Source organism: Epinephelus fuscoguttatus, linkage group LG7 (assembly GCF_011397635.1).
Source record: "Epinephelus fuscoguttatus linkage group LG7, E.fuscoguttatus.final_Chr_v1".
In the NCBI taxonomy this organism is placed as follows: domain Eukaryota; kingdom Metazoa; phylum Chordata; class Actinopteri; order Perciformes; family Serranidae; genus Epinephelus; species Epinephelus fuscoguttatus.
In genome coordinates, this window is record NC_064758.1 from 25,426,490 (window position 1) to 25,438,375 (window position 11,886).

Sequence of the window (11,886 nt, forward strand, 5' to 3'; positions counted from 1 at the left end):
ATGGCAGCGTTCATTTTACTGTTCTCTTTCAAAACTATAGGCTACGTACAGCCTTTATACAGTTTAGTTATGCTGCTGTAACATGCTCTTATAATGGTGATATGATGATATTCAGCTTTTACTGTACAAAGGCTACTGTCTAGCATGTAACTAAATCAGTTATTGTGTTAACAAGTTACAGGCTATGAAAAACATTATAAATTCTGTAACTACTGAGATCTGATTTATAATATCCAGTCATGAAAATATGATGATAATAATAATAATAATAATAATAATAATACATTTTATTTATCAGCGCCTTTCAAGACACTCAAAGTCACTGTATATAGAGAATAAATAAATAAAAACAACACAGCAGCAATAATAAAACATTAAGAAGTTAGCAGCAGGCAATGACATTTAGCAGTGATAGGCTTGTTCAAACAGATATGTTTTGAGGTTGTATTTGAAAGTGTTCAGGGATTGAATATTTTGGATATCAGGTGGGAGGGAGATCCAGAGATGGGGAGCAGAGCGGCTGAAGGCTCTGGACCCCATGGTGGTCAGGCGGGCTGGAGGGACAGTGAGGCTGATTGTATGGGAAGCCAGTGGAGTTGATGGAGGACAGGAGTGATGTGCTGGATGGATGGTGTTCTGGTGATGATCCAGGCGGCAGCATTTTGGACCAGTTGAAGTTTATGGATAGATTTGAGGGGGAGACCAGTGAGAAGGGCATTGCAATAATCCAGGCAAGAGGTGACAAGGGAGTGGACCAGTTGGGTGTGAGGGAGGGACAAAGTCGGTTGATATTGCGAAGATGGAAATATGCAGTCCAGGTGACGTTATTGATGTGGGTTTGGAATGATAGAGTACTGTCCAGGATGACACCCAGACTCTTAACCTGAGAGGAGGGGGAAACAGTGGTGTTGTCTATGGAGATGGAGAAACTGCTAGCTTTTGTGAGGGTGGACGTAGAACCAATGAGTAGAACCTCTGTTTTATCACTATTCAGTCTGAGGAAGTTGACGGAGAACCAGGATTTGATGTCCTGTAATCAGACACAGAGGGAGGTGGGCGGGAGGACAGAGGTGGGTTTGGTGGGTGTCATCCGCATAGCAGTGAAACCGTATATTGTGTTTTCGAAAAATATGGCCAAGGCAGAGGAGATAGATAATGAAGAGGAGGGGACCGAGGACAGAGCCCTGGGGAACACCGGAGGAGAGGGGAGATGGCTGGGACGTGAAGGATTTTAACTGAATGAACTGGGTGCGGCCAGTGAGATATGATTTAAACCAGTCGAGGGGGTGTGTTGGATATTCCAATGGATGCCAGTCTGTCGAGCAGGATGGAGTGGGAGATGGTGTCGAAGGCTGCACTCAAGTCGAGGAGGATGAGGATGGATAAAACCATGAAAGTATATGTGCATTTGACTGAATTAAAGACACAACAACCATTTTCTAAAGTAATTATTTTGGGGGAAAATAAAGATTTGCGAGCCTGCTTGCAATGGAGGTTGTTTAGATAATGTGTGCAGCATTTAATGAATTAAAAATTAAAATGTGATCATATTTCTATAGTGGATCAAGTAATGTTAATACTGTATATCTTGGAGAGTGGAGTCATATGTGAGGGGCCCAATGTTATTTGCTTTCTAGTGTGGCTTAGGACAGGGGTAGGGAACCTGTGGCTCTTTAGCCCCTCTCCAGTGGCTCCCTTTGGCTTTGACAGAAACTGCTATACAATGAAAACCCTCTGTTGTAGGCCTCAAGTGATTCTTACATTCTTCAGCTGTAAAAATGTGTGGCTTATACACCAACTCAAAAAAATGTTTGACATTTCGTCAGCTAAAATGTGCGTCACACGTCTGGCCTTGAGTCTTGAGTCTTCGTAGCTAGGTTAGCTGTGGATTTCAGAAGTGCATGGACAACTGTATTTGCTTTTATCAGCAACGCTGCAAAGTTTAAGTACCAAATAATCAGAAATATCTCACTGTAGAGTAGCCACCTTGCTCTAAAACATATGTAACCATAATGACTGCAAACATTATATTTATGGGTTATTTCTATTACTTAAGTTAGAGTGTTATTTATGAATGGGTACATTATTTATATTTAAGTAGTGATGGATTCAGCATTATTGAGTTACTGGTAAGTTATTATTTAATTGTCATTCATTATACTTTGTATATTGTTTCATTTGTGTTTTCATGTGCAGTGTTTAAGTGGAGTCATTGTGTTCCCTTGGTTATGAGCTAATTGGTTCCTACCTGCCCCTGTGTTGTGGGGACAGGTATGAGTGATACACGAGAGAGAGTGAGTGTCTCGTGCATAACGCTGAAGAGAAGTTACTGTACCCCTAAGTTGGAATGTGTTAGTACTGTCTTGCCGTGTTGGTAATAAATATACGAAGAGGTAGTAACAAATGTTGTAGCCCGTTTATTACCCACAAACTGGAAGAACTGGGGAACACCAACAATCAAGAAAAGAGGGTTACAATCAGATGCACAGCCTGCTTTGCCTGGGGGCCACTTTTGCAAAATGACAGGAATTTGGGGGGCCAGTTAACAAACGTTTACCAGTAGCCTATAGCTATATAATGAATTAAGTGCCTGTTTTCAACCTTTTGATGTTTGCTGTCCTCACTCATCCTTTAAACAGGTGGCTTGTGGGTCTTTCAACACAAAACTCTGAGCACCAAACACTTAACCTACTGTGTTTGGTATGCGGACTCCCGCACACTGTCTAACTAGCAAAAATGATGATTTTGATTGACTTGGTGGGGCGGAGTGTAATTTGACTATTGTCTGGTATATCTTGATGTCATTTTTACTGTGACATTGTGGAGGCCTTGTTGCATTTATTGTTAAGTTTCCTACTTGTGTATCGATGCTCATTCTTGATGTAAACACACCCCTATAGGTTTACTTTTTAATGTACCTTCTAGATTTGGATATGTATGTTTTTAGAGAATGCAAGTTAAGAATAAGGACTAATTTTACATCTCTATTCCTCTATTTCTGTGTATGTTGTTGATTGTTACGCTAATTGATGTTTGGTATTAAGCCTTTCCACTGCAAGTGGGTGATGTGAGTATAATTGCACACTCACAGTCTTTGTTATAAAACTGTTTGCCTGATGAAGGTCTAGTCACTGAAATGTTGCAGCATTAAAATCATTATTTTTGCAAGTTAGACAGTGTGCGGGAGTCTTTTCTACAAGTTTTATTCTTCTCGTCCCTCTCCTACGCACCTGTTTGGAAATAGATATGCAAAATATTCCCATTGTCCTCAAATGGGACAACAATAATGTCCCAGTATCTTCAAACGAGTACTTCCTAATTAACAATTCTAGCTTGTTACTGTTGATAAAATCCTTCAAATTCATTGCTATGAATGAGGACAACAGGTCTAAGTTAAGTATAAGGTCTAGCAAACCCAAAATGTGATGTCCTCATATGAGGACACAGGGTCTCAGGAGGTTATTCCTGTAGTCTAGTGAATCAGTGAAATCAGTTTATGGTGTAAATAAATGTCATTAATTTTGTCAAAATAAAAATCCCCTGCTCAGTGGTGTAAGGCAGTTACAATGCACCCCAGTGTATGATGGGTCCTAGTGCATGCTATTGTGCACATATCATCTTGTCACATGATCAGACAGAGACTCAACACTGGACAGCATCACATATGCATTACCCAGTATTCATCTTTGCATCTGAATATGACAAAAAATACCAAAGAAAATAAGAAATTATTCATTTGATTTAACCCTCTCATAGTTCATTTACAGTTTGTGTAGAATAAGCGTATAAGTTTGTTGCTACTGACTATTTTCTAAAAAAAACAGATGGTATTTCCTTTTCTCAAGAGTTTATATTGCAAATAGCACATTTTTGAATTTTATTAGAGTTCTTCTTTGAACATAGGTATATTTCTAAGGTGGTCTGTCTGGTGGGCTCTGAGGGATCCTCATTTTCCTTCCTCCCACATTTTTTTTCTGATAAAAAAAAAAAAGCTATTTGGTTGTTTTTACACACTCTTGCACTGTATTTACATGTTAAGTACAAACAAATCCCAATGTGAATCAGTTGTTTAAAAAAAAAAGAAAAGAAAAGAAAATGGTCGGTGGGCCACTCGTCACCCTATTGCAGGCCAGACTCTGCCCACTGGCCCCAAGTGGAGTATCACTGCTGTATATGCACTGATATTGTCTCTCTGACAGGAGGAGGAGATAATAAAAATAGTTATTACAAGTTAAAGTTCTACAGTCAAAATATTACTTAAGGAACCGCACTGAGGCATTATAAGCAACATTTAGCCGATTTAAGTTTTCAAAAGTAAAAGTACTCAAACAGAAACACTCCTTTCATCGTGTTAATTAATGGCATATTATGGCCTACTATTGGATTACATACTTGATACTGTAATTTGTTGATGTGTAGCCAATTTTTGGTACTGTATACTCCACTGAGGAGTTATAAAAGTACTTTGTTTTTAAAGAGTCACAAGCCAGAAAGTATGAGAACCACTAGAAAAAGCAAATCAAAGCAGCTACAACCAACTGTGAAGTATATTTAACAAAAAATATGAAACTTTTATGTTGCCAAAATCAAGGCTGCATTAAGCCTGCAAACTGGGTTTAGGGGCTTGAGGAAATCCAAGCTGAGTCAACAGGTCTTTGCTAATATAACAGAAAATATTTACCGCTCAAACACAATATCAACTGATATGATAAGGGTCCAGTGGGTTTTGTTACATTACCTAATCATGAGGCCCTGTCTTGAAGAGGTGTCAAAGGCTAGTTTTAAGATCTTGATTGTTTCAATTTTGTGCTCATATTGTGCATATTCCCAGATTAATGTGTTTAATCCAGCAATTCTGGGTCCAGGTGATCTTTAAGCATAGAAAAATTGTGCACAATGCACTGACAACAGGGCGTTAAATGCGGCCTAGTAGCAATATATATTTGCACCATCATAGGTTAATTCGGCCTTGGCATAGATATAGTCTCATTGCATGTTTTAGCACAGTAGGCCTGGGTGGATTAATTAGGATTCATGCTTTCATATCAGTCCATTAACCCTACATAGCTGTGCTTTTTCTTACATTTTAAATAGTATTTATTTGATATACTAACTAATAATAATACATATAAAAGCTTTCTTTGCAGAGGGAAACCATCATGGGAGACATGGTGACATGGCAGCTTGTGACCATGACTGACACACTTCATCCTGTCAGCCCATTATTTTCATAATTCAAGAGTTTATTTTAAAAAGAATCTTTATTAATTATCCATACTTCACAAAAGAAGAAACATCTACTGTACGTCCCCTCTCATGATGCCACATATTACACCACATTGTGAAATTATACAACTCATAGTGATGTGCTGTGACAGTAGGGGGGGATAGACGTCTGTCAAAGCTGCCCTGGTTAATGATTTACATCACCTACAGTATTATTCTCCCACACTGACAAGGTGAGAGTAATTAGAGGAAAAGGCTCCGCTCAAGCAGCCGAGACATAACAGTGATTCTATTGTGAAAGGAGATGTAATGGCCTCCGAGCGAAATGTCACGAGACTGACAAAGAGACTTACACCCTCTTATTCTCAACATGCCCCTTGACTGCTAACAATAAGCTCCTGTTTAATGGTACAGATTAAAGGCTGACATCCGAGCTGGAACTCCCACTTGCACCTATTTTCAACAGTTGGAGTGGGATCAGTACAGGTCAGGGAGGCTTGATGCAGAACTCACAACAGCATTATCACCACAGTATTGTGAAGACTTGTTTGCTGTAGCTGCATTTGCCTAAAAATGCCCTTAATTTACATGCAAGTGGACTGATGTCATCCCTCCATAGGGCCACTGGAGGTCACTGTTACCATAATCATGGGTATTTCTGGGGCTAGCAGACCACAGCTGACATGGTACCAACTGATGAAATAAGAGTTTAACATTCACGGCCAGTAAGCAAGTTGTTTTGTATGTGTTTTGCTTTGGTTTAACTGCTCCTGTGAGTTTACGAAAAAAACTCAGAGCACAAATGAGCATTAAAGTGTGAGCCGAAACTCATATAAAAACACTGTAAAGGAGCAAACCAAACACATAAAGATAATTATGCTGATAATTATGACTTATGGACTGGCCTCAGTGCCTCGGGGTGAAATATACAGTAAATGACAGATTGCCTAACATCAGCTGGCGCTCCCTGGTTTCTTTTTGACATGTGCGAACACGTCTATGTCTCAACCTGCCCCTACAGAGTTCTCAACCTTCCCCAGTGAGGTCTGTGGCATCAGTGGAAATCAGGTAGTTGGAGGAAGCTCATTTTCTTTCCCAGCTTCCAGACAGAGTGAAGGAGAAGGAGAAAAAAAGATTTTAAAATTCAAAACCTGTCAGAAATAATGGTTATGCATCTTGGCATTGGCATGCATTTTAAAAAGGTCAACTCTCTGCTTTTTATTATTGTGCTGTTTGAATACAGAAAGTACATGGGAAGTAAGCATCAATCCATCTTTCTTACCCTTCAATACTTTCCACCTCTGTCTCACTCACTCAAGAGCTGGCTCGACGGCAGACGCTATAGAATTATTAATTTCCGTTTCCACAGTGGTTCGGCATCTCATACTGGAAACAAAGAAGAAGAACTTGAACAGTCATTCCATCCTTAATTCTTCTTTCCCACTTCTGTGTCCTACTTTATATTGATTTTTGACACTTTGGTCATTTAGAAACATTGATCTAAATCAAAAAGTCTGAAGTCTAAAGTCTGAGTCACTGGCTTTGTTTGAGTCTCTCCTAAAAACGTCTATCAGAAAGCATATCTTGGCTTTATCTGAACTGTCTGTCTATTTTGTTGCTATCTTAATGTTATTTCCCATTTATTATCTTGGTTTTAGTTTGGGCCTTTTACATCTTTTTGAGATGACATTTTATGACATGTTATTCCCCTTGTATTTTAAATGTGTTTAGTTTTATTGTACAGCACTTTGTAATTGTGTTTTGAAAAGTGCTATATAAATGATAATAAACTTTATTTTTAGTCCTACAAACACACACAGTCACGTGTACAACTGCACTTGTTTAAAGTGCAAATACTTTACTAAAATGTGTTCATTTTTATTTTCTTTCCCCAGTCTTTACTTGGCTTGTCTGGTATTTTTATATGCTTCCTGCATGGACATCTAGTTCATTCTTTCATCTTCTCTGTTTAATGGATTATATTTAAAATTAAAATTAAAATAAATACAATGGAGCAACCGATTTCCTTTTTTTCTCATTTATGTCAAGAGAATGGTAAATACTGCTACACACCTACTGGTAAAATATCGATGTTAGTGTGAAATAGCTCCACAGATCAGAGCTGAATCTCATACTATAATAGAGTAATTCAAGGAAGAGGAAATCAGGAGGCATAAAAAGACAGCAAGTGCAAAAAAGTGAGATTATTCTTCCTAAATTTTCTTTGCAGCTCATAGAATGCATTTGCAAAAGTTTGCCACTAGATGGGGCACTTCATCTTTCTGGAGTGAAAACTGCTCAAGATGGAAGTTTACCAAAGGCCAGACAGTGGAGTGAGCTATAAAGGTGTGTAAGGCTGTTAAACGTATTACTTTAAGCCTTTAATCTGACTATTAGTGACATTTGTTAGTAAAGAAGGTGATGCATTTATGCACAAAAAACATGGGACCTATTAAAGTGGACAAATTTAGTGTGCACACTTTAATACCTAACTAGTGTTAAATACAACATTTATACATATATTTCTTTCCCACGAGCCCTTTTTAGTTTTCTTTTGAACAGAAATAAAAAGATCCAAAAGGGATGTATCATATGACCATATTTATCTGTAAAAATATGGTACAAGGGCTGAAGAGGTTACACAGTTGTATAGATAGAAGACAATGCTGAGACAAACTGACTAAAAGACTGTTAACAATACTGAAAAATAAAAATAGATGAATAAAAATATAAATAAATGAATGAATTAATCATTGGCAGACGAGACAACACATTTCTAAATCAGTTTTAAGGATTTAATCCAGTATGTGATCATATAGTTACATTAGGGACCTTTGATGAAGTAGATGCAGTCTTAATTACTATTGGCTACTGTCTTCTGTAAATCAGCCAATCACAGCAAAGCATAAAGGCATTAATTCACCTGTTGACGGTTACTGCTACATTTATACTTATTATCTGAAGTTAAAACAGTCATAGGCTTACATGGATTGAGTAGCCACTTACAATAATATGTAACGCTGTTTCAGTACATTACAGTGTGTAACATTAGGTTTTCACCTATTCTAATTTATGGAGCCTTGTTTTGTCTCTCCAGCAGCTAGCAGAGCCTCCTAGCCAGGTAAGCAGCAGTTCAGCTCTAATGTAGGAATTGTCAGAAGTTTATTTTTTATTTTGGTTTGTTTACAGAAAGTTTCACAATTTCAAAAGCACAAATTTTGTTTTTCGAAGTCGGGAAATATCTGTTAAAATTCTTCAAAACGGGCCAGCTATTAGCTTGTAGCCTAGCAACTGCTAGCAGCTTTTAGCTAGTAGCAAGTAGCTTTTAGTTAGCAGATTTTAGCTAGTAGCTATCAGCTAAAAGTTACTTGCAGTGCGCCCGTGCGCCACAGCATTTTGTGGGGTCTGAATCTGTGTGTCAGGTCTCTAAAATAATTCAGTGAACAAGCTGTTACCTTTAATAAAATCTATTAGTTTTAGTTATATTGCCCATATCACAGTTTTGCCTCATTTGGCTTCTATTTACCAGTCTTAAGCTCATTTTGGCATTCATTAGCAACAATGTGCACAATGTTAAGGCTAGCCGTCGTTGTTCTAAGCCAGGGGTTGGAAACCTTTATTATCAAATTAGCCAAAAAAGGAAATAAAAACCTGTCTGGGGCTAAAACATAGTTGAGCCTCATAATAAAGGTGAAACAACCTTTTAAGTAGAATTTTGCCTATTAACATTACTAATAAATCTAAATGAGTATTTATTTATATGTTTTAGCACAAGGTGGCTACTCTGTAGTGGGTTATTTTTGATTATTTGGTACTTCAACTTTGCAGCATTGCTGATGAAAGCAAATAAATTTGTACCATGCACTTTTAAAATGTCTTATTTTCTCCTGAAACTTTTCCCTTTTTGCATCTGGAATACGCAGCAAGCCTAGCTAGGAAGACTCAAGACTCAAGGCCAGACATATATTGCACATTTTAGTTGATTTTTAATTGATGTATAAGCTATCCATTTTTACAGTTGAAGAATCTAGGAATCACTTGAGGCCGACAACAATAAATGAAAATTAACATGTAAAAAAAGGTTATTCATATATATAAATCCCCTTAGCTGCTGTCAAAGCTAAAGGGAGCCACTGGGGAGGGGCTAAAGAGCCACATATGGCTCTGGAGCCGCAGGTTGCTTACCTTTCTCCTAAGACTCACACTAGAAAACAAATAAAATTGGGCCTCTCAAATGTGACTCCAGTATTAACATTACTTGATCCACTATAGAAATATGAGCACATTTTAATTAAAATTTCTGCTTTGTTGAATGTTGCACACATTATCTAAACAACCTTCATTTCAAGCAGACAACACATCTTTATTTTACCTGGAAATAATCATTTTAGAAAATAGTTGTAAAGTCTTTAACTCAGTTAATCGTTTCCATTTTCATGTTTGGATATTATCAATCAGACCTCACTAGTTAGTGAATTTAAATACATTTCATAGCCTATAGCATGTTAATACAACAACGTAGGAATGCCTTTACGGTATTTAGTTAATAAGCTAAAATAAGGCTATATTAGCAGGTTTTGTGTAACAGTTATGGCAGAATATCTTTAAACACGATAAGAGTAAAAGTTGTACATTTTGGAAGAGCACTGGAAACAGGGTGTCCATTATATTATCACTGAAGAGTAAGAAACTGAAATAAAACCTAATTATTTACTTATTAACTGAAAAGTTAATGCTTTAATTGGTCTTGTAATTAGGTGGAATAAAAACACATTATAAGTGAATTAAAAATAGAGTTTAGAGAAAATAATTATTAAATAATGAGGCGACTTTTTCTCTGATAAACTGCCTCCACATTACAGTATTGAAAACCCTGTCTGTGCACCAAGTTGAGGTGAGTAAATCAGTAACAGTGTTCATGCGTGCGTGTACTTATGCAATGAAAGAGGGCCCACTTAGCTTTATCGTCTAAAATAATGTAAATATTTGACGTTTCAGATGTTCTTGCGTGCATGTGTAAATCTGTCTGAACACACAAGCAACTGAGCTGCTCTTGTTATTGATACCAGGAGAGATAATAAAGTGAGTGTGTCCTTGTGTGAACTGGGTGTGAGCAGCAAAACACACTGTTATCAGACTCAGCTGTCACCCTCAGTTAAAGGCAGACTAACATCACCAGTGTGGCACAGCCGTTTGATACTCAGCTTGGTGTCTCGAGGCATGGCTAGTGTTTGACCCGAGTTCTACTGTGCAGTGCTTCACTGTTGCTTATTTTAAATGCTGAAGGAATGTCACAAACCTCTCTCTTCCTGTGTGAAATAAAAATGGTTTCTGCACATTCAGAGTACATCTGCTGCTTTAACTGTACAGTACAGTCTCCCTGTGACTATATTTGTCCTCCCCTCCTTCCCTCTCTTGCAAGGGGACAGGAGAGTCAAGAGTTGGACGGCTGCCAAAAGAGGCCGGCCCGCCATGCAGCTGAAACTTTTACAAGCCAAGCAGGAAGAGACACGGGGAGCGATCGAAGAAGAAAAGGAGGAAAAGAAAAAGTGAGAGAGACATCTGAGCTCCTTTCTCTCCCTCTCCCTGTCTCTCTCCTCTCTGTGTCTGTCTGTCTGTCTCTCTTTTTTTTTCTTCTTATTCCTTGTTAAAGCCATACTGTATTTGCCCGCCTTCGTTGGCAGGGGGTAAGTGTAGGGCTGGAGGACAGGGCGGGAGGGGAGGAGAGAGGAGGGGGACGTTGGGTTCAGAGAGTTCAGCTGAGGAGAGAAATAAATGCATAAACAACAAAGGAGACGTGACGTCAGGTTGAGGGGCTGTCCAACCTGCTGGCTGAATCTGAGCCTCCATGGAAGAACCGGATTGTTCGCACCACATGTGTGTGTGTGCTTGTGTACAGTATGAATGTGTGTGTGTGTGTGTGTGTGTGTGTGTGTGTACGTGTCCATTGTCCTATCTTGGAGAAAAGACTCATGTGGAGTTTAAGCAGAGAAGCTGGACTATTGTGGTCTGTTTTGTCTCCGCGGTGAGTGTTTGAGGACTGGGAGAACCCTCCAAAAATGTGTGTGTGTGTCTGCGTGTGTGTGTGTTTGGTCAGTTTGAGGACTCAATAACTCAGGTATTACAGTAGCTGCTGTAAGGATTTTACTGTTTCGTGTGCAAAAGACAAATCAAGCTTTGTTTTTTGTCTTCAAGTGGCTGATGTACGTTTTAAACAACGAGCAAAATTATTTGCAGTTTAACAAGTATGTCTGTTTTTTTCAGAATTGCACTCTGCATTTTCAAAAATGACGTCAGCTCGGAGGCGAACTCTGACTGGTTGGTTCGGCTTGGGATACCCGCTCAAATGCCGGTGATTGGTTCCGGAGCAGGGTATAGAGAAGGTCGGCCATTTATGAACAGATGGATTTATGTTTTCTCTCCTAATGATTGGGGTCATCTAGAGGCGACAGCTCGCTGATCCAAGATCTGCATTGGTGTTCAACTGTCTTGCTGGTGTGAGAAAAGCAAAGGGAGACCTGGGAAAGATGCCAACGGCTGTAGGAAAAAAAAAAAAGTGACATTCTCTGAAATATCCACCCTCCTCACTCATTGATTCATTTAGCTGAACTCCTTCAAACCCCTCCCACTGAGGAGGGCAGATATTATCCCCGATGGAGG